Below are 24,795 nucleotides of genomic sequence, written 5' to 3' on the forward strand. Positions count from 1 at the left end.
TTTATGACTAATGTTGTTGATGGGATTAAGCAGGGGTAGCTTAATCGCAACACAAGAACCTTGTTGGCATTATGATTCAAGTGTTGTCCTTGATGGCAACTCACTCAGAGGTTGGTACAGGTGATGGCAACTTAATCAGAGGACAGATCTTAGTACAGCATGCTAAGAAAGTTCATACACGCAGGTTCGTTAAGCCCAAGTCGCGTGTACACGCAGGTTGGCTTCAGTAAAAGAGCGTGTATGTGAAAAAGTACCTTTGGTCCGTGGCGGTTAGTCCTTGGAAGTTGTGCCTATGGTTTCGGACCATGGTGTCTCGACGGGCGTGTCGATCCCTAGTTTTGAGGTTGATGGTATTGTGTTACTATGGTTTTGGACCGTGGTATTGTGAAGTACCTAAGGCTATATAAGGAGAAGATCATTAGGCAAAGTAAGGCAAGCAAGGTGTGTCTGACGAAGTGAGAAGATCTAGTATTGCGAGTTATCTGTTCGGGACGCTTGGCAAGGGTCGGATCTGACAGCGAAGGCATAAGTAATTATTTCTAGATCTGCACGCGGGTTGCCTTTGGAGAAAGCGCGTATACACGCAGTTTTGATACAGTGAAGTAGCGTATGCATAATAAGATTTGATATTTCAGGTTGCTGTTGATTCTGGTGGTTGTTGCAGAGTTCTGGGCTCTGGTTTGGGTTTTGTGTTCTTGATGACAGGGTTTCAGTGATTCAGTATTGGGTTGTTTAATGAATTATGATGCAAGTATAAGTTGATGATTGTATTGCGGTAATGTTTGTTTTGTAGTCTTGGATCCAGTCTAAAAATTGATGAAACGTGGTCCCTGAAGGAAACCAGGTTGTAGGGTCAGCACCTACGTACTAGTAAATGGATCGGCTAGTACAAGAGCTGAGGGGGTTGTAGCTCCCTTCCAAAAGTAGTTGGAAAACGAGAGAGGGTTGTAGCCCTCTGCAGGTTGTAGCCTGCGTACTGGTAAAGGACTGCACCAGTACATTGTAAAAGAAGTTCTTATTAAAGAAGAAAGAGACGAATTGCAGCAGGTGGTTTTCACCCACATTGGGTTTCCACCTTATATCATGGTGTTCATGTGTGTGGCTCTTGTGTGATGTTCTGTTCTGTTATTCTGCACCTGTTTACTGTTAATATGCTTAATAATGTTCTGATGCATTTACTGAAGATTAAGCTAACTGAATTATAAGATCTCTGGATATACGCGAGTTTCATTAGACACAGTAGCGTGTACACGCGGGTTCACTTAATTGAAGTAGCGTATATGTTTCTGAGTATGAAATTGGAAAGTTTTTACTGATCTGATAATACTGATTCACCCCCCCCCCCCCCTCTCATTATTATTTCCAACAATTGGTATCAGAGCAGGTCCTTCAGAGGAAGCTTGATCGCTTGAAGGAAAAGATCCATCAGAATGGCTAATCCAGAAAGAGAGGCACACATCAGGCCACCAGTCTTTGACGGGAACAATTTTACTCACTGGAAGATAAGAACCACTGCATATCTACAATCACTTGGAGCAGAAGTTTGGGGAATCGTAGAAGGAGGATACAAATTCCCATCAGCAACTCCTACAGATCCAGCAGAGAAAAAGCAATATGAGCTCAATGCCAAAGTTGTTACTGTCCTATTGAGTAGTTTGACTCAATCAGAATTTATGAAGATCATGCATTTCAAATCAGCTAAGGAAATATGGGACAAAATCGTTACAAGCTACGAAGGAGATGATCAGGTAAAAAGAGCAAAGCTTCAAACTCTCAAAATCCGGTATGAAACCCTTAAGATGCGTAGTAATGAAAGCATAGCTAATTATTTCCTGAGTATGGATGAGATTGTGAATTGTATGAGGGATCTGGGTGAAGAATTTGAGGAAGTTGTCTTAGTTGAAAAGGTTTTGAGATATCTGTCTACTAAATTTGATTCTAAAGTATCTTCCATAGAAGAAAAGGAGAATGTGCAGAAAATCACCATGTCACAGCTTCACGGGATCTTAACTGCTTTTGAAATGCGACAAGAGGTACCACCAGAGGCCGCGTTCGAAGTGTCAGAGGAAGAAGATGAGGTAAATTTTGTCAAGAATCTTGAACGGGGAACTGGACGGTTCAAAGGTAAGCTACCTTTCAAATGTTTTCTATGTGGTAGGGTTGGTCACTATGCTGCTAGATGTCCTCATAACAAAGGAAAGATATCTGAAGAAGATGGTAGAAGCTATTATACCCATATTAAAAGTTCATTCAATTATAGTGAAGATATTAGAAGTCTCATGGCACATAAGAAGAAGAATGCTTCATCCAATAATAGCGAAGATATTAAAAGTCTCATGGCACATGAAGAGAAGAATGCAGAAACTGAAGAAGTTGCCAAATTAAAAGAACAATTGGAGACAGAAATCAGGGTAAGGGAGCAATTGCAGGATATAGTAAAGGATCAGAGTACAACTATTCAGAGACTTGAATCAAAGATCCTCTCTCTAAAAGAAGATCTTAAAAAATCAAGAGAACAGAACAGAGAAGATCTTGAAGATCAAGAACATGAAAAGACCAAACTAAAGCAACAAGTGGAAGAAGGAAGAAAAGTTGAAGAAGACCTAAGGAACCAATATCTGAAAAAGGAAGAACAACATCAAGTTGAGGTAAATATCTTGAAAGGTAAAATAGAAGAAAAGGATAAGCTTTTACGATTTCAAGATAGTACTAAAGTCTTGGATGATATTCTTAATAGTCAAAGGTCTCCTGCTATCAAGACTGGTCTTGGTTTTCATGAATATGTTGAAGGAGAATCTAGTTCACAAGGTGAGGCAAGAAACTCTAATGAGAAATATGAAATGCTCAACAAGGAACAACCAAGGAAAGAAATTCCTCAAGGAAGATCCTTTACTCCTAACTATGGACGTGATAGACGATTATTTCCTCCACTGAATAATGTTGAATGTTATGTATGTCATAATCTTGGACATGTTGCAGCCAGATGTAGAAGTAGAATGGTTCAAGAAAGATCATCGCATCCCAGGTATTTCAGAGGATATTGCTTTGCCTGCAATGCATATGGACACAAAGCAATTGATTGTGATAGAAGGAACATGAAAAATGTAAGGTGTTATACATGCAACAACTATGGGCATAAAGCAAGGGAATGCAGGAGCATATTTCAAAATTCAAGACAAGAGGACCATACATCATCACAGTTGCAGGAATTGAAGAAGACAGAGACAGAAAGGTGTGGCATAATTCAGACAACGGACATAACAGACACAGGGGAATCTGAAAGTGATGAAATTCAGTATTCCATCTTGCATACGCTGATATAACGAAGACAAGTCACGTATATACGCGAGTTACAGGCTGCAAAGTCGCGTATATGAAGAAAGGGCAGCAGAACAGACCCAGGTTCAGTCATGGTTGGCTCAGGCTCAGGGGGAGCAGAACAGACTCAGGAAATGGTTTAGTCATGGTTGGCTCACACTCAGGGGGAGCATATACTTCAAATAATTCATTGTTGGCATTATGGTTATAAGTTGATGATGAAACAAAATGATACATCTTATTGTTTAAGGAATGGTTTTGCAGGCTTATGATAAATAGTTATTGCTGGTCTTAGAACCTGCATCTGCTCAGGGGGAGCATGGATGGATTGATACAACTTGGCATATACAAAGGGGGAGCCAAATCAGAAACTTCAGCATGTACTCAGGGGGAGTATGGACAGCAGGAGGTATACCAAAGAAGAGAACATCTTGGTCCGCCCTTTGCCCTTGATGTCAAAGGGGGAGAGTGACTTGGTGTGGTGGTTGCCATCAAGTCCAAAGGGGGAGATTGTTGGCATTATGATTCAAGTGTTGTCCTTGATGGCAACTCACTCAGAGGTTGGTACAGGTGATGGCAACTTAATCAGAGGACAGATCTTAGTACAGCATGCCAAGAAAGTTCATACACGCAGGTTCGTTAAGCCCAAGTCGCGTGTACACGCAGGTTGGCTTCAGTAAAAGAGCGTGTATGTGAAAAAGTACCTTTGGTCCGTGGCAGTTAGTCCTTGGAAGTTGTGCCTATGGTTTCGGACCATGGTGTCTCGACGGGCGTGTCGATCCCTAGTTTTGAGGTTGATGGTATTGTGTTACTATGGTTTTGGACCGTGGTATTGTGAAGTACCTAAGGCTATATAAGGAGAAGATCATTAGGCAAAGTAAGGCAAGCAAGGTGTGTCTGACGAAGTGAGAAGATCTAGTATTTCGAGTTATCTATTCGGGACGCTTGGCAAGGGTCGGATCTGACAGCGAAGGCATAAGTAATTATTTCTAGATCTGCACGCGAGTTGCCTTTGGAGAAAGCGCGTATACACGCGGTTTTGATACAGTGAAGTAGCGTATGCATAATAAGATTTGATATTTCAGGTTGCTGTTGATTCTGGTGGTTGTTGCAGAGTTCTGGGCTCTGGTTTGGGTTCTGTGTTCTTGATGACAGGGTTTCAGTGATTCAGTATTGGGTTGTTTAATGAATTACGATGCAAGTATAAGTTGATGATTGTATTGCGGTAATGTTTGTTTTGTAGTCTTGGATCCAGTCTGAAAATTGATGAAACGTGTTCCCTGAAGGAAAGCAGGTTGTAGGGTCAGCACCTACGTACTAGTAAATGGATCGGCTAGTACAAGAGCTGAGGGGGTTGTAGCTCCCTTCCAAAAGTAGTTGGAAAACGAGAGAGGGTTGTAGCCCTCTGCAGGTTGTAGCCTGCGTACTGGTAAAGGACTGCACCAGTACATTGTAAAAGAAGTTCTTATTAAAGAAGAAAGAGACGAATTGCAGCAGGTGGTTTTCACCCACATTGGGTTTCCACCTTATATCATGGTGTTCATGTGTGTGGCTCTTGTGTGATGTTCTGTTCTGTTATTCTGCACCTGTTTACTGTTAATATGCTTAATAATGTTCTGATGCATTTACTGAAGATTAAGCTAACTGAATTATAAGATCTCTGGATATACGCGAGTTTCATTAGACACAGTAGCGTGTACATGCGGGTTCACTTAATTGAAGTAGCGTATATGTTTCTGAGTATGAAATTGGAAAGTTTTTACTGATCTGATAATACTGATTCACCCCCCCCCCCCCCCCCCCCCCCTCTCAGTATTATTTCCAACAAACCTGTGAAAGTAAAACGTTGCAATGTGGATTGCAACAGTAAATGAGAAAGTATAATGTTATGATATGCATGATTGTGTTATTTGGAAAATACTTTTAATAATATGAATTATATGGTTCATATTCTCTTCAAATTTATCGTTCTATTTATTAAAAGATCAAAATTATTTGCATAATTGAAATCGTTAGACTTATCTGATTAAATATAAACAATAATTTTTTTTCAATATTTGATTTTGTAAGATGATCAATAGTCAAACAATAATGAAAAAGAAACACAAAAAGGGAAAGAAAAAAACACTATGCAAAAAATACATTTAAATTAAATTTATATTTTTTTTAATTAATAAAATGAGAAAGTAAGATACAATCTATTAATGAAAATTTGGAGCTACCCAAAGAAACATTTTCGGATATTAGAATATGCCTGCAAAAGCAGGGAACTGAAAATATTAGAATAAGCTCTGCAATGTATTAACTTCAAAGTATAAAAGATACACAAAATCTAATTAGCCCCGGACATTCCTATATCTAACAACAGAAGGCCTTTATATAGTTAAGAGAGGCATTAACAATTAGCAAAATTAAACCTATAGGCCCCATGCCTTTTATTCTAACCTAAATGGCTCTAGAAGCCACCCAGAACATCTACTTCCAAGAGTATGAGAGATAGAGAGATTAATGAGAGAGCTCCAGAGCTAAACCGATCAAGCCCTTCCCACTAATCCTTATAAGCCTTTTTATTAATGAGGCCTCTATTTTCTTAATTTTCCATTATTTTCCTTCAATTTTCCATTATTTTCATAAATAAATATGCCAAAATACCTTTTTGCCTCTTTAATGCCTTATCCATTGCCTTTGCCAATTTCCTTTAGCCATAAACAACCAAATAAACACACACTAGGATGTCTGGTCTGAAAATGGGGCTCTTAGGTTTCTTGTCTAACTTACAAGAACCTCTCCCACTTCCAAAGCTTCAAATTTTCCCAAGTCTATTTGATCAACCAATGCAGAAATCAGAAATGCTTGAAAATATGGGTGTATGCTTATGTTTGTTTTCAGCGGATTACTTACTTTAAAATCTGTTGTTTGTGCTTATATGGGAAGATAATTAAACTGATATACAAATGCATATAGCAGTAGTTAAAGCAACAGTAAAAAAAAACACATAAGACAACAATATAATATGGAGTTCACCCTGATGTCTTGGGCTACGTCTCCTTGAGCCCTAATCAACTCGATTATGCTCTCTGGGACTATGGCTTCAATTGTTTTACAAATGCTACACTTAACTCCAATGTTTCATATAGGCAAATTGGGCTTAGAACACCATCTTATCCTTGGCTCTTGAAGCTCTTCGGCTTTCTAGCTCTGGCTCTGGCTCTTGCTCTTGCTCTAGCTCTGACTCTAGCTCTGGCTCTATGGCTCGGGCTCTGGTTCTAGCTCTCATCTCTCGCTTCTAGCGCTCGCTCTGGCTCTTGGCTCTGGCTCTGGCTCGCGGCTCTTTGCTCTGGCTTTTCTAAGCTCTTTCGCTCGGCCTTTGCATGCCTCTGTGAATTGCTCGACCTCCAAGAAACTCCAACAACAATATGCTGTTGTCAATTGAGCTCTCTGACTTTTCACTCGACCTCCGAGTGTATCCCCAAACTCTCTGTGCATTCAGCGTTTTTTTCATTGTTCGCTCTTTGCTCTCTTCTATTGTCCTTCCTCTATCTCTTCGTTTGTTCGTCTCCCTTCTTTCGACTGTTACAGTCACTGCATCACCTCACAAGGAAAATTGCCACCTGTTCCGTAACGGATAAGTTTCAGGTTCACCGGAAACACTCGATCATTTGAAAAGGTTGTTATTTCTATTTACTCCAAGAATGCCCGCGAAACACGAATCTCTGACAGCTCATCGTCCACGTCAGACTTGAAACCTTTATGCACCGTAGCTTAATTCTCTGTCGGGTCTGGTCTTCCATCGGGTGCAACTCCGCCGTTAGATCTGGGGCCTCTAGATCCTACGGTTATCGCTCTTATCGCGCGGATGACTTGCTCGGACGTTAGCTCGCGATGAGAGCGATTTTCTCTCTCATCCGCCGAACACGCGTCATTCGCTATATGGCATCGCTAGGTCTTCTGACAAACCCGCTTACCGTCCGAAACGCCTCCGATATACTGCCGATTTTGGAGCGCGGGACTCGCCATCTGTTTTTAATGCTTTTCCCATGGTTCTCTGGCTTCCCTTGTGACCGAGCGCTCGGGGCCTTTCCATTTTGAGGGGTTTTGCCTAGCGATACGTGATTGCGCTAATCGCACATCAAAAACGACCTCCGTTTTCTGATCTGGATTTCCCAAGTGCTAGTTTGCGCCACTGCGCGGTCTCCATGGCCTCGGTCAGCGTGCTTTGACCGAAGGTCCTCGTTTCTCTGTGCTGGCTGCAAATTATCGTTGTTCAGAGGTTATTCCCGATAGGCTTCGACATCATAAGACTTTAAACTTCAGTATGAGTTTTTACAGAGTTCAGATAGGTTTATGAGAGTTTAAGGATCCAATTTCGGATCATGCCTTCCCACTAAAACAACTTTTGGTCAGCCAAAAGACTGATATACTGATCTAACCAATAAATGAGAGTAACAACACCCTCTTCTTTTAGCCTCCCTACACTTGCCTTTGCATAGTGCCTCTGAACCGAAATCTCTGACCACTTCCCTTCTTGGATGGGTTGGTTGTCTCAGGAAGAATTGTTTTCCTCCTTGACTTCATGTAGAACTTCTACTGTGAAGTTCACAGAAGGTAGTTTTAACTTCTTTGCCTTGATGCTTGATCCAAGGTGGCTCAAACAAATGTGAAGTACATTTGCTCCATAAAACTTTCATTTGTACCTGTTTGAAAACTGTCAACAACAACTGTTAACAACAACAGGCATACAGACAACAATTGCATGGGCTAACTCCTGCTTCAACAAAGAAACATATTTCACATCTTGTGAACCCTTCCATGTCTTATATCTGCATACAAATTATTAACTAGATAACAAGCCAATAAAACATGCCCTTACAACAAATGACCCTTCAAGTCAAGCATGTAGGAAAAAGACCTTTAGGACTCTTTTCCAAAAGATGAAACACTTCATCCTTATCTCCATTTTAGAGACCAAGTTAACTTCTCCCAAGCCAACATTACATGCATCTCATGCTCATGCATGCATTCCATCTATCACCTTTCACTTAAGTACATTGTACTTCCGAAGCTGAAATGATCATACTATTGTAACACTAAAGTGAGTTTCATACTCAACTTCTTTCCATTTACCATTTTGGGTAAGAACTTGCAACTTGCATTTATTCCACAAAGAAATGCAAATAGATGCATCAAAGGACATGCAGTCTTAATTGGATAAGAATTCTAACCATTTCCTACCAATCCATGTCAAAGGTCCCTCCTTTGTTTGCACATCAGCATCAATATGTGAATCATCCTGAACCACATCAATCATGGAATCTTTATTTCCATCCCTGCCATTTTCTTTTTCCACCTTCTCCCTCAGCTTTGGTGGAAGCAGTGCTGGATTCAAAGTCCAACACCTTTCAGTAAGATGCCCTTGCTTATGGAAGTAAGTGGAACACATGTGCATCCTTTTGATAGCATGATTTGCCTTGTCCTGTGGACCTTTGGCTGTTTGCTTCTTTTCCTTCAAAAGTTTCCTGTATGTGGCCATCCTCTTCCAACATCTAGAAACATAATGGTTATCCAAACCACAAAAGGAACATGCAATTCTTTTTCCATGCTTTACAAAATCAAAAGGAATGTGTTTAGAACCAGATTTATACTTGCCTCTTTCACCTTTATTGCCTTCATGAGGAGGTGAAGCAAATGAAGGAGTGGCTCCCTTTGGAACACCATCACTTTCTTCAAGGCTGTCAGAGTTTCCACAACTCTCTGGTTCAAGTGTGTGCTTCTAAACACCTGCATCATGTGAATGATGTTTCGAGCTATTGCATTCCTCCTTAATACAATCCTCACACTTTTGAGGTATAGGACCTGCAATGAAACTCCTTTTGGGAACTATTTCAATGGACTTCATGGCAGCTTTGGAACTCTCTCCATAAGACTGTCCATAGCCAAGACCCAAATACTTAGGCCTTTCCTCAACCATTATTGGCTCAACAATACCTTGTGCATGTTTTCCCAATCCTTTTCCTTCATAGCCCATCTTGGACATTAGCTTCGAACCTATGCCTTTGGTATGTTTTTCAAAAGAACCAATATAAGCATTCTTAGAAGAATTTGAAGACAAACAGGAATGGTTTACCTCTTCTTCAAGTTGATACTTGGCCAAGGCTTCTTTTGCAACAAAGAGTTGTAACTCCAACTCATGCATCCTTTTCAGGTTCATATTTGCAATATGAAGTTGTCTCTCCATTTCCTCCAATTTGCCAAAAAGCATATGCTTCTCTTCCTCCACAAAATTCAATTGCTCTCTAAGTATGCTACTCTTCCTTGCATCCTCATACATTTCTCTCACCATATCCATCATGGTAGCCAAGTCTTGCTTCATGTCTCCATTAAAGGAACTTCGAGATCAAGAAGAATTTGAGAACTCACTTGTAGAAGTCATTTTCAAAATGCATAAAAGAACTTCAAACAAGATTATTAAAGAGCTTTCCAGTAACCCCTTGCAACAACCTTTTGTGCTTCAAGGATTGCCCTGAGGTCCTTTGGGATAGAAGAATGCCTTCAACTCTTCTCCCTTCTTGTCCTTCTTGGACTGAGCTATCAACAGCGTTCCTTTCACCTCTGCAAACTGAAGCAATAGTCAGTCTGCAACCAAGCATACAATCAGTGAGGCAATCAATCCTTGACAGTCAAAACACCTTTCAGACAAGTAATCTTTGCTCTGTCAATCAAGCATTTTGTTACGACCTTCTTTGAAGGTGGGATTAATCAACCTACTGCTTCGATACCACCTGATCTGAAAATGGGGCTCTTAGGTTTCTTGTCTAACTTATAAGAATATCTCCCACTTCCAAAGCTTCAAATTTTCCTAAGTCTATTTGATCAACCAATGCGGAAATCAGAAATGCTTTAAAATATGGGTGTATGCTTGTGTTTGTTTTCAGTTGATTACTTACTTTAAAATCTGTTGTTTGCGCTGATATGGGAAGATACTTAAACTGATATACAAATCCATATAACAGTAGTTAAAGCAACAGTGAAAACAAACACATAAGACAACAATATAATATGGAGTTCACCCTGATGTCTTGGGCTACGTCTCCTTGAGCCCTAGTCAACTCGATTAGGCTCTCTAGGATTTTGGCTTCAATTCTTTTACAAGTGCTACACTTAACTCCAATGTTTCATACAGGCACATTGGGCTCAGAACACCATTCTATCCCTTGGCTCTTGGAGCTCTTCGGCTTTCTAGCTCTGGCTCTGGCTCTTGCTCTGGCTCTGGCTCTGACTCTAGCTCTGGCTCTGGTTCTAGCTCTCAGCTCTCGCTTTTGGCACTCGCTCTGGCCCTTGGCTCTAGCTGTGGCTCGTAGCTCTCTGCTCTAGCTTTTCTAAGCTCTTTCGCTCGGCCTTTGCATGCCTTTATGAATCGTTCGACCTCCAAGTAACTCCAACAACAATATGCTGCTATCAATTGATCTCTCTGGCTTTTCACTCGACCTCCAAGTGTCTCCCCAGACTCTCTGTGCATTCAGCGTTTTTTCACTGTTCACTCTTTACTCTCTTCTACTGTCATTCCTCTTTCTCTTCGTCTGTTCGTCTCCCTTCTTTTGGCTGTTACAGTCACTGCATCACCTCACAGGGAAAATGGCCACCTGTTCCGTAACGGATAAGTGTCAGGTTCACCGGAAACACTCGATCGTTTGAAATGACCGTTATTTCCGTTTACTCCAAGAATGCCCGCGAAACACGAATCTCTGCCAACTCATCGTCCACGTCGGACTTCAAACCTTTATGCACCATGGCTTAATTCTCTGTCGGGTCTGGTCTTCCATCGGGTGCAACTCCGTCGTTAGATCTGGGGCCTCCAGATCCTACGGTTATCACTCAAACGTTAGCCCGCAATGAGAGCAGTTTTCTCTCTCATCCACCGAACACGCGTCATTCGTTGTATGGCATCGCTGGGTCTTCTGACAAACCCACTTATTGCCCGAAACGCCTCCGATATACCGCCAGTTTTGGAGTGTGGGACCCGCCGTCTATTTTCAGCGCTTTTCCCATGGTTCTTTGGCTTCCCTTGTGACCAAGTGCTCGGGGCCTTTCCATTTGGAGGGGTTTTACCCAACAATGCGTGATTGCGCTAATCGCGCATCAGAAACGACCTCTATTTTCTGATCTGGATTTCCCAAGTGCTAGTTTGCGCCACTACACAGTCTCCATGGGCCTCGATTAGCGTGCTTTGACCGAAGGTCCTCGTTGCTCCGTGCTGGCTGCAAATTGTCGTTGTTCAGAGGTTATTTCTTATAGGCTTCGACATCACAAGACTTTAAACTTCGGTATGAGTTTTTACAGAGTTCGGGTAGCTTTAAGAGAGTTTAAGGATCCAATTTCGGATCAATCCTGCCTACCATTCATCTTAGAATACGTGTCCCATCACCTGTGGTATTTATATATTTTTACATGGAATTTTCACCAGGGCTATTACACAACCCTCCCCCTTGAGGGAACATTGTCCTTAGTGTTTAATGACACTTATAACCATCAAGACCACTGAGAACAAAAGATACTACCCATGGAGGTTTATAACATAGCTTGTTGCAGTATTTATAATGACCATCTGCTAAAACAAAACATCATGACAACATTACAACATACTGCATAATGGATCTTTATAACACAACTCATTACAGTGTTTACAATAATCACATATACACAGATGTTAAACCAACCAATAGGAAAATAAGATGCCCATATCAAATCAACAAGGGGATCCAGAGACTCACACCTCCACCCTCAAAGTAGTACCAGGATTCACCTACTTCCAAGGAAGTCCAGAATCTACTGCCACAGTCAAAGTTGCATCCAATGTCTAGCGCTACAATCCCGCGCCACTTGTCCTCTCAGTGAACAGTTACCGGATCATTGTTCAAGAGCGCACTCCCAATGTGCATCTGATTCCATCTGGAAATGATAATGAAAAAAACAAATCCATCAGTGACCTCCCTTCTCTGTTACACAGTCCCTCAGGAATCCAGTCGCCCTTTCATGCAGTCACTCCCCTTTCAAGTTCTGCTGGCACCCCCATTCCGATCAGTCCATCCCTTGGCAAGGCTTCCTCACATCGGAAGATACAAAAACCAAGGCATATCCCTACCTTAAAACCATCATACTGGTCATAGCATGCTCATGGAAATCAACAGACACTATTAGGTACGAGTGTCCCATGATGACCCTGTTCCTGAATGCTTTACTAACATACCGTTGTACATTGAAATTCCTTTTGTTGTTGCAAATTCTTGCAATCAATTTCAATCACCTAACTGGGTGTTTCATGCATTCATGTACCAAGCACATAAATTCCATTAGATTTAAAATAAATTGAAATAACTTCAAATCATACCTCATTGGTAGTTCGTCAATAAGGTACACTTGCAATTTTATTCGCTTCTTGTCACAACAAGTCAAACTAGCATATTTGACCAAATCAACATGTATACACAATATCTCATTAGGTTAGCTCAAAACATAACCATCATAGATCAAAATCATAAATCACATGTAACCATCATAAACCAGAATCATAGATCACATATAATCATCATAAATCGGAATCATATATCACATGCATAATAAAACTGAGATAAAATACTGATACTTATCTTTTCATCAATCCTTATCTTCTACCTTTGTCTTTATTCTGTACACACTTCGGATTGGTTGCAACACTAGACAAACACCCAGTGCCTTCTCCTCAACCATGTGCTCATACACATAGTGTGCATCACACCCATACAATCCACACATGACGTACAACATCATGAAATACATGCACCTGCACCTGAAATGCTACACATACATCTACACCCAGTGTACAACACGACACAATACATGCGCCGGCACCCAGAATACAACATTAAGAATACACACATCCCAATACCATGACTATACAATGTGCATACATAGTACCATATACCCTCAATGCATCATGTATGACATGCATACAATACCACACGTACACTAGTACCATATGTACAACATGTACATAGTACCACCTGTACAACGCATCACATGCACAACATCACATGTACATGACACCTTTTGCACAACATGTACACAATGCCACATGTACACCGCACTAATGTACAACATGTACACAATACCACATGTACACTGTACAACATACACGACATATACGAGACACCACATGTACGCACCACCACATGCACGACATGTACAAAACACCACTTACACACAATGCCACTTCTACAACATGTACACAACACCACATGCACACAACACCACTTGCACAATCATGCACACCACACAATATGTACATAGTACCAATGTACAACATGCGTGCAACACCATGTGTACATAGCACTACATTTCCAACATGTAAATATCATTATCAGTACACAACACTGCATATCCAACATGTGAAAATCACTATATCCACACCGCATAAAAAGTGGAGATTTGTGGGTAGATGATTTCATGATGATTGTAATAGCTTTTAGCTAGATATGTTGTATTTTAATGGTATTTATTTGTAATATTTTATGACAAAGGTTAAAGGATGGACTTCTTTATAAGTCATTGAGTGAGGGGTGAACACCCTCACAAGTATTTAATAATAAAATTAAACATTTGTTGGTTTTCACCCTATGGGGTTTCTAAGGTATATCGGTGTTCAATGATGTGATTGCTTATTGTGTCAATTTGATGATGTTGATTCCTTACATGATGTGATGTTTATAATATCAAGTATGTGATTTACTAATTTAGTTAAAGGAATTATGAAAATGATGCAAGGTTACATCAAAAAGTTTATGTTAATATGCTACAATAATGGTCGTTATTGGTTATGTAAATTACTTTTACTTACTAAAGTTACTCTATGTAATGATGAAGATTCTATCTAATGGTTAATGAAGAATTTGGAATAGTAATTTAGATAATCCCCTCTGGGAAAATTGTGTAAAAAAATTCTAACTCCATGCATTTTCATGCGAAGTTATTGGGGAATGTTACAAATGGTATCAGAACTAAAAGTTACAACACTGACATCTTTAGGGAATTTGTAAGTGGAAAAGAAAGTGAGGTATGATACTAGTAGGCATAAGCTCAAGTATGATTCTAACAATCTACATATCGATATATGCATTATACTCCTTTTAACATGAGATACATGATTCATGTTTATAAGCACATTGAAGAGTAATGAGTAATAAAGTTTGTTGCAAAACTGTGTTCATGAGAGTTGAATTTCGATGAGGATAAAAGACAATAAAACCTGTGTTACGCGTATGAAAAAATCCTGAACAGTCACTAGTTAAAATGTGAGTTGACTAGCAACGTTTGCAAATATGAAAATATTAATTATACATTTAATGAACATGTCTACAAGTTACAATGCATTGTTTATAATGAATTAATGCATGAATGTAAACAATGGGGAGATAAAATGTTTTAAAAAGGCATTGAAATAACCCATTTACATGTTAAAGATATATCAACCCCTTTTGAACAATAAGCCAAGCGGTAAGACTTGACTGAAAGACTAATTGTTGATTGAGTGCTAACATGGTTGAGTATTAGATGGTTGGTATAATTGATTAGTTAATGTTGCATAACTAATATTAAAACTTATATGCATGAAATGGTTTTGATTAAAGCTTATTGAAAGTTGCAAACAAGTGATTATGGTAGTTACTTCATGTGTTGGTATATTGGTAGCAATACGCTGTGGGAAATTGGAGATGTTTAGATCGATACCCTAACTATTATAGACATTTACACAATAACGAGTATTTGCATGTACTTCTATGCATGATAGTATTTTATGCATGGAACTAAAATTATTGTGCAAGTCAATACTTGTTTACACAATGCATATTTATGACTAATGTTGTTGATGGATTGCAACTGTAAATGAGAAAGTATAATGTTATGATATGCATGATTGTGTTATTTGGAAAATCAAAATGTATACCACATGTATCGATCTAGATATTGTGGACCCATGTTGAAAGTCATAAATGCATAGTGTACATAAATGTTTCTTTTATTTTAATGATAATGTACATATGGTTCATTATGTAAGTTACTGTGGGAAAGAGTGCTAACAGAGGATTTTACATGCCAAACAATTGTGGACAGTGGTGAAATGCCAGGACGCCTTAAGTTGAAGGAAGTTGATGGAGGTTTCCTGCCTGGAGGGGTTGATGGCACTTACCTTGTTGTATTTTCTCTCGATAGAGATAGATGAAAGAGTTGGCCAAGATGGTGAGTGGGGAAAAGCCTGAGGCAACTCTGTTGATTTTGGAGCCTATTGGAGGAGGCCAAAAATCTCTCGCTAGAGATAGATGAAAGAGTTGGCCAAGATGGTGAGTGGGGAAAAACCTGAGGCAACTCTGTTGATTTTGGACCCTGTTGGAGGAGGCCAAAAATTCCTCATAGACAGGACATTGTCGAGGAATATGATGCATAGAGTAAAGCAGTTTACTAGGCAAGTCGTTATAGATGCTGAAGGAAATTCAAGAGGAAGTCTTTACTCTTCTCACATTATACATGGATAAGAACATTTTTATCAACAATCCTAATCTCAATCGCACTGGCTTTGTTGATAAATAAATGATATTTTTTTAAATGAAATATTTTGTTTGAGTTGAAAACTTGTTTAAATACTTTTAATATTATGAATTAGATGGTCCATATTCTCTTCACATTTATACATTTATCCATCTATATATTAAAAGATCAAAATTATTTGAATAATTGAAATACTTACATCTATATATTAAAAGATCAAAATTATTTGCATAATTGAAATAATTAGCCTATTTGATTAAATATAAACATCAATTTTTCTTCAAAATTTGATTTTGTAAAATGATCCATGTTCAAACAATAAGGAAGAAAACACACTATTAAAAAATAAATTTAAATTAAATTTATATATATTTAATTAATAAAATGAGAAAGTAAAATACAATTTATTAATAAAAATTTTGAGCTGCGGAAAGAGACAAATGTAAATTGCATATACCCTCATAGAAACCAAAATTGATAAATTATATGCCTGCAAAAGCAGTGAAAACAGAAAATATTAATATTAGAATAAGCTCTGCAATGTATTAACTTCAAAGTATAAAAGATACACAAAATCTAATTAGCCCCGGACATTCCTATATCTAACAACCGAAGGCCTTTATATAGTTAAGAGAGGCATTAACAATTAGCAAAATTAAACCTACAGGTGCCATGCCTTTTATTTCTAACCTAAATGGCTCTAGAAGCCAGCGAGGACTTCGATTTCGCCCGGCTAAATTGCCGCCCCTCCGCCTCGGAATCTGGGTGATAGTCCGGATAAATCGCCCGGGTGGATGTGGATTATTTGACCACCTGAGTTAACCCTGGGTCTGCCGTTGGTCTGCTGTCTGCTAATTTCAGTGCAATCTTAGGAGAGCAGCAGTGCATGCTAAGGTCCGGGATGCACTGATAGGCTCTGCTAAGTTGATAACTATGATCCATTTTAGTTCTTCTTTTTTAGTTCTTCCTTTTGACAAAGATCTGCATCCTTTTGACAAAGATCTGTACGTTTTTGACAAAGATCTGCATCCTTTTGACAAAGATCTGTCCGTTTTTGACAAAGATCTGCATCCTTTTGACAAAGATCTGTCCGTTTTTGACAAAGATCTGCATCCTTTTGACAAAGATCTGTCCGTTTTTGACAAAGATCTGCATCCTTTTGACAAAGATCTGCATCTTGCAAGTGGAATAGAACTGACGGATGTACCTGCAAATCATGAGAGGCAAATTGTCTTTCAAGACACATTGCGGAGGAAATAAAAATACACATCATAAAAAAGAAACAAAAACATATATGTTATCATATAAAGAAAATAACAAACAAAAGCATATGTTAACATATAATAATAAAAATGACAGACAAAAACATATGTTAACATTAAAACTTCTGGAAGCAAATGGGAAACACTGTCTACCTGTTGAGACGCTGGTACTCATAGTTACCCCTTCCGTGCCCTCTACACGAGGGTTATCATTGTCAATGGTGTCAGAGTTCTACCAGGTGGGACTGATGACACCATGTTTTGACAAAGATCTGTACGTTTTTGACAAAGATCTGCATCCTCTGGACAAAGATATGCAAATAAATCTGACGGATCTACCTGCAAATCATGACAGAAAATTGTTTGTCAAGAGACAGAAAATAAAGAAAATAACATTAAAACATTGCCGAAGCAAATGGGTAACAGTGATGTTGCTGCTCACAGTGACGGGGCATCGAACGTGACAACATAAATGGGAAAGATGATGATGCCGGACTGGGCTGATGATCTGCATCTTGAAACGGATTTCCCTGCAAAGCATCACAAGTAACATATTTTGGTCAAAGCACATAGCAGAGGGAAAAATAAACGAATAATAAGATCCCAATTAATACCCTATAACATGTTATGTTATTTATTTTCAGCGCTCAAAGATATGGAAAACCACTGCCTACCCTAACCTATCTGTTTATCTCATGGCAATAATTCACAACACGCTCGAAAACAAAAAGGAAAAAAGGAAAATATTTGAACGAAAACGTTGAGATGCCCTGCCTTTGAACAAGGGGCTCTCTCAATCTCAAATATTCCACTGCTGAAAAAATATGGCATGAGGCGGGTATTTAAGAGCATTGGATGGGACCCTAGCCAGAAAAATAATGGCATTCTCAAATCGTTGAACGAAACCTATTACACATAGCACGCTTTCGGAGAAAGCATGAGACGCACCACGACCACCTGTGGCCCCATCGCGTGCGTAAGAGCCAGAAAAATAATGGCATTCTCAAATCGTTGAACGACACCTATAACTACACATAGCACGCTTTCGGAGAAAGCATGAGACGCACCACGCCAACCTGTGGCCTCATCGCGTGCGTAAGAGCCAGAAAAATAATGGCATTCTCAAATCGTTGAACGACACCTAGAACTACACGCCTCTGCTTTTGGAAAGAAAGATGAGCGTAAATCTTTCATTTAAATTTAATTTCTGCTGTCCCATAATGTAAAGGTGATTGTGATTCAATCTTCCCCGTTTAAATTTCAAACCAACCTTTTATAATTTTTTGATTTTGTATAATATTTAAAAAATTATGATCATTATAACATGATTACATCAGCAAATCGAGTAGAGCACATCAAACACCCCTGAGAATATTCAAAGAAGGTCAACGTTACTTGAGTCCAGATGGATGGCAAAGTGGATATCTGATTTTATTTTTGTTTTATTTTAAGGTCAGATTGTAGCGACAACCAAGGCCGGTTGGTCGTCTATAATACAATAATATCCAAAAGGTAAAGAGCAGAAACATTTAATAAAAGATGTTGACAGAGTAACGTGAGAAGAATCAGGGTTATATAGACTCTTGGTACAATGTCCGACTCTTAGAATTCTCCACCTTATTTTAAGATCAGATTGTAGCGACAACCAAGGCCGGTTGGTCGTCTATAATACAATAATATCCAAAAGGTAAAGAGCACAAACATTTAATATAAGATGTTGACAGAGTAACGTGAGAAGAATCAGGGTTATATAGACTCCGGAAATGTTATTTCTGATCTATAGTAAAGTTAATGTGGTCTGACATGGCCGTTCGATATCTTGATATAATATATGTTTTTTTCTAGTCATCATCGCATGCATGTTATATTTGAGTATCAAACCATGTCAAACCGCATTAACTTTGTTAGATATAGGAATCGCCATATAGACTCTTGGTACAATGTCCGACTCTTAGAATTCTCCACCTTATTTTAAGATCAGATTGTAGCGACAACCAAGGCCGGTTGGTCGTCTATAATACAATAATATCCAAAAGGTAAAAAGCATAAACATTTAATATAAGATGTTGACAGAGTAAGAATCAGTGTTATATAGACTCTTGTTACAGTGTCCACCTCTTAGAATTTTCCAGCTTACTAATCACTTATGTGCTGGCCCACTTCTTAATCGATCAAAGTAGGTACCTACTTATACGAAGCCCTTGCATAGAACGTGCTCCTCGATTTTGTCGTGCGTTTACAGTGGGCGCGGCCGCAGAGACTTTAGCTTGGGGTCATATCTTCTTAAAAAAATCTTGACCACATTAAACACTTTTTCGCATTGACCTGCAATGGACTCTAAACTGGATGGCGTTCTACTTCTCAAATCGCTTCTCCTCTAATGACCTTCAGAGATCGTCTGTTGCAAGGCATATATATGAATTTTCTATTTTGATGGTTGTTTTTCACTTTTGGTTATTAATAAAATTTTTTTGAAATAGATGTCTTTTTATTTTTATTTTAATTAAAAAACAATTTTAATAATATGATTTTCTTTTTAAATAATTGTTTCTTTTATTATTTTCTTTTTTCTAACCAGAAGTTATTTTTTCTTTTTATTTAATGTTATTTATATTTTCATTTTTTTAATATTTTTAATTTGCACATCATGATTATCTCATAGTATTTTTAACAAAGAATGGTTATTAAGTTAAAATTTAGATAGATCTTTTATTCCAAATGGTGTGAGGTTTTAATTGGACCTCATGCAAGAAAGAACCTCTAAATTTTTATTTTTTTTTCATTCATTTTTTTGTTAATAGTTTTTTCATAACCTTTCAATAATCATATTTCTATATATTTTGAAACAATTTTGAATCTTTATTTTAGAAAATTTACTCATTAACTTAATTATAATTTAAACATTACTCTTATCAAATAGATTTCAATGATGCCTAAGAAGTTAGTACTAATCATCCAAATAAACTCTTTGAGGAACCTTCTACAACAAATATATTTGAAATAGATCAAATGACAACTTACCTTTCTGGTTTTGTAAAGTATGATTATAATATAAATCTTAGTAAGAAGATCACAATGGATAAATTGGAAGGACTTATATATTTCATTCAAAAGGATAAAAGCTTAAGACCAAATTATTAATCTTTTGAGTTCTATGAAGATTTTTTTGAATTGTTGAAAATGAAATTACTAATTAATAATAACAAAATTTGTAAGTGTAAACCTAATTAAAAATAACAAGGAATCAATCAATATGATCTCTTTGCTCACTACCTTGTGTTCATATTGAGTAGGTATAAAGAAGTGTTCATATTGAATAGGTATAAAGAAGACATGCATGTACCATTCATAGATCTAAACAGGAAATACAAGCAAGTGGAGTAGGTAAATCATATTGAGTAGGTATAAAGAAGACATGCATGTATCATTCATAATCCAAATAGTAAATACAAGCAAGTGGAATAGGTAAAGAAAACTTCAGCATGTCTAACCATGGACTATTAGTAAGTATCATTTATAAATCCAAGCAACAAGAGGATAGAGAGTTGATTGGTATTTTTTTTTTTTTTAATTAATCTATCTTGTTGAAATGCCTCGCCAACTAATAAGCGAAGGTATTTAATTCATAATCAGGTATTTAAATTGACTTGCCTGGGAAGATCAGAATGACTCATATTGGGGTTTGCTTTTTATTTTTTAATTAATTTGTGTTTTTGAAATGCCTCGCCAACTAATAGGCGAAGATATTTAATTCATAATTAGGTATTTAAATTGACATGCCTGGGAAGACTTCAGGTTGACTCGTATTGAGGTTTGCTTTTTTTCTTTTTAATTAATTTATCTTTTTGAAATGCTTCTTTAAAACAGCACTTTGTTGACGCTCACGCGAAAATCTTGGTTGACGACAAGGAGTCAATGGGTGGAATTCAATAGCAGCATGCTCTGAGTTCTTAATTTCCGGTTGTGTTGCCAACTTACAAGGCTTGGGAACAATCGCAGTAAAGAATCATTTCATTTCCTTCCTGTTACCTCCATCGACATTCAAGGCATCCATATGCATCAGTCGTACCACAAGTTTTTTCAGAGAATCGTACCACAAGTTAATACCGTCGAATTGGCCATACACTTGTTTCACCAAAAGTTTTACGATTTGGATGGAAATTTTGTTGAATTCCCATGAAAACTTGGTGGCAAAGCCATAGGCATCGATGCATCCAGTGATTAAGAATGTATTTGTTGTTAACGAGAATCATTTATAGTCAACATTCTTTATTTAGAAATTAAAGCCCGCAATTGGAAAAATCCAACTCCAACATTTGTAATATACAAGAAATTCTTTAAGCTGTTCCGTAATGGACAAGAAAAATACCGGACAACCTCAATCACAGCATACAGCCATTACGTAAAATTTCGAAGTGAGGGTTTTTTCATAATTCCCCTCGTCAGAAATAGTAACGTTTTCCCAGATCAAAATAGCAATACTAGATATCCTACGATTTTAACTTTTCATATGGGGATGTAGCTCAGATGGTAGAGCGCTCGCTTAGCATGCGAGAGGTACGGGGATCGATACCCCGCATCTCCAGTTGTTACGGGTTTTCGAACCACCTGTTATCATTGATCCCCTAGTTATTTAAACCCTCCTGTTTTAACTTAGCTGTGCGCTTTCAAAGCTCTCAACTTTCTGTGCTCAGCTTCAATTGAGATGTTGAAATCGTCCATTCTGCTCGGCTTCAATTGAGCTGTCGTTGAATTCGATTCGTCCATCCTGCTCAGTTTCAATCTTTTATGGACTTTGCGTGTTGAATGACCTTTTAAAAGCAAAACACGGATTTTAAAATTTAGTAGATGGAGATGCGGGGTATCGAACCCCGTACCTCTCGCATGCAAAGCGAGCGCTCTACCATGTGAGCTACATCCCCGAGATGTGCAATACGCCGCTTGGTTTATCTCTGAGAAATTCCTGTTCGACATTAATGATTTAAAATTTGAAATAAAATAGGGAAGGGCCACTATGACGAAGCGTAATCGTAGATCTATTATTTCATATTTAAATTATAACGTTGATGTTCAAATGATAATACATTTTCGAAAGTAATTTAGTGTTTCAGTGAATTAAATAAAATTTAATTTTTAAAGTAAAGGGTCTAATTTTGTAACTTACAAGTCATCAATTTATATATATGAAAATATCTAAAAGGAAGGAAAACATTTAAAAGTAACTCATCACATTGGAATATATAATATTATTAAATTAGTACTTTAAATTAAAGTTATAAATTTTTTTAATATATATGAATACATAAAATGTATTTTTTTTTTTTTTTTTTTTTCCGAGGAAAAATTGTAATCTTTCATTAATTTTGAAAAATTACATATAGTAGATGCTTGACAGCATATGCATCATTGACTCTTAGTCATATCAGTGTGTACAAGTCACAAAATTCATCAAAGTCCATTCCTGAAATGGCTAGAAAATAGAAACATATTCACCACGCAGGGTGATAGCATGAGAGAGCCTGAAAATGTATCTTCAAAAACTGTGACATCTACAATATATACACCACGCAGGGTGATCTCATAAGATATATTCTGCACATAAAACTATGATATATACAGTGTAAATTATAACTGAGCACTTTCAGCAAAATTTAGGGTCCATCTACCCTATGATATGCCTGATCTATATATGGCCTGTGGTAATATTGGTATTGTGCAGCACCGCTCTGTTCCTGAATCATCCACTGACCTCTGAGTAGTAGCATGGCCCCCTTGGAAACCCTGTCAGTGTTGTTGTTATGCTCCCTGTAAATATGATGACATATGATGGAATTAAAATGTGTTTTGAATATGTTCACTTCATCCAAAATATTTCTAAGTGTGTGTGCATGGCAGATAGTGATATTATTGAACCAATTAATAATGATTTTGGAGTCCCCATAAATCTGTAGATTGATGCATTCATGGCTTAGAGAAAAATGCAATAAATGGCGAAGGGTGATAAGTTCAGCATAATTGTTTGTCCCTTCTCCAAGTCCCATCTTGACCCTAAAATGATGTTGGTCAGAGAGGTACAGTAGAAATCCTCCCCCACACCCATGTTCCTGAGCGGCACCGTCAAAAAAAGCCCAGGGGATGGATTGATCTATGGGATCGGGTGCAAGTGGTCTAGGGGGCAAGGCATAGTATATTCAGGGAGCTCATGATAGGCGGAAATGATCTTTGCAGTGATAAACTGCCATCTGACAACACCGTCTTCAAAAATTATTCTATTCCGAGCCAGCCAAATAGACCAACAAATGATCAGAGGAAGACAAATCAGATTTGATCCAGGATGCGAGTTGTGCCAGTTTTTCCATGCTTGGTTTATGTTTTCCCCCTCCCATCTGCCAGTGAAATGAATCACAGTTGCGATGGACCTCCAAAGATTGACCATAGCATCACATTTAAGAAAAATATGATCAGTTGATTCAGATGCTTGCTTACAAAGAACACACCAGTGTGGTCCGTGAATGGCTCTGTGAGTTAAGGATTCCCCTGTGGGGACTTTATTGCTAAGTACACACCAGAAAAAGAGCTTGGTTCACGGTGGGGTTTTTAACTTCCAGATAGCCTGCCACCAATCTTGTGTATTCTCTGGCTGTCTGTTATTTATCAACCCGAGGTAACCAGCTTTTGGGGTGTATGCTCCATTTTCAGCAAGGCACCACATAATTTCATCAGGTCCCTCCTTAATTCTGATGTGGGACTCAATCAATGCAGCAATATAATTATTCCATATTTGGTGCCAATGAGGAGGGATATTTAGCTCATGTGCAGATTTCCAGGCCTGTGCATATATGGTGGAATTATCCTGGTCAGCAATATGTGCAATAACACTAATATTTCTCTGATTTAGATGGAGGATTAACTCTCTCGGAAGTTGGTATCGTCCGCCTCCCCCTGTCTAGGGGTCCAGACCGATGCGCGCTTTTGTGCCATCATTTATCCGCCATGCCAAATTATTGCGAATGTTCGGGAGAGAATGGAGCAGAGCTTTCCAAACCGATGAAATACCAGTCCTTGTCCATCGCGGCAGCCTAACCCAGTCCATGATTTGGAGAGGCCATATGTATTTGTGGTAAGTAACAGAGGTCCAAAGGTTCTGTTTGGAGAGGAGTGTCCATCCCATTTTTGCAGCAAGTGCTTGAGCAAAAAGGGGTAAATATTTTAGTCCCCATCCTCCCCATTTTTTGGGCAAGGCAATCTTGTTCCAACTAACCCAGGCAAAAGTTCTCTTATCCTGTTGGCCATTCCAAAGATATCTGCTGCAAATCTGTTGAAGGCGAGCAAGGATGCTTCTGGGTATCCAGGCTAAAGCCATCCAGAAAACAGGGGTGGCCTCCAAGACTGATTTTATTAGCACTAATCTTCCTGCTCTGGATAAGAAACGATGACACCAATTTGTTAGCCTTTTCTCCAATTTGATGACCAGCCATATCCAATCGGCAATTTTTTGGCTCAGGGGTTTGATCCAGAACCCCAGGTATTTGAATCCATGGTCAAGTGGGAGAATGCAATATGGGAAGTGTTGTTGTGCATATCGAGATTCATGGATGGATGTGTGAGCTAAAGTAATGGTGGATTTCCCATGGTTTGC

The 24,795-nt window shown here is 38.4% G+C and overlaps 1 long non-coding RNA gene and 2 other non-coding genes across 4 annotated transcripts; 1 reads left to right on the forward strand and 2 right to left on the reverse strand.

The window, feature by feature from the left end:
- Window positions 1-16,411: 16,411 nt before the first annotated feature.
- LOC149172105 (uncharacterized) lies at window positions 16,412-18,002 on the reverse strand. Of its 2 annotated transcripts, none has more exons than XR_016259065.1 (4): window positions 17,931-18,002; window positions 17,599-17,686; window positions 17,310-17,495; window positions 16,412-17,101 (listed from the first exon to the last, which is right to left on the reverse strand). It is a non-coding gene; the product is annotated as an uncharacterized LOC149172105 (long non-coding RNA). The 2 variants fall into 2 exon arrangements; XR_016259066.1 differs by lacking the exon at window positions 17,931-18,002 and adding an exon at window positions 17,837-17,861.
- Window positions 18,003-21,668: 3,666 nt separating this feature from the next.
- Window positions 21,669-21,741, forward strand: TRNAA-AGC (transfer RNA alanine (anticodon AGC)). The gene has a single exon. It is a non-coding gene; the product is annotated as a tRNA-Ala (tRNA).
- Window positions 21,742-22,005: 264 nt separating this feature from the next.
- On the reverse strand, window positions 22,006-22,078 carry TRNAA-UGC (transfer RNA alanine (anticodon UGC)). The gene has a single exon. It is a non-coding gene; the product is annotated as a tRNA-Ala (tRNA).
- Between the last annotated feature and the right edge of the window lie 2,717 nt (window positions 22,079-24,795).

Source organism: Pinus tabuliformis, chromosome 4_2 (genome assembly GCF_031772625.1).
Source record: "Pinus tabuliformis cultivar Carrire ecotype Pingquan chromosome 4_2, CPIR1, whole genome shotgun sequence".
Lineage (NCBI taxonomy): Eukaryota > Viridiplantae > Streptophyta > Pinopsida > Pinales > Pinaceae > Pinus > Pinus tabuliformis.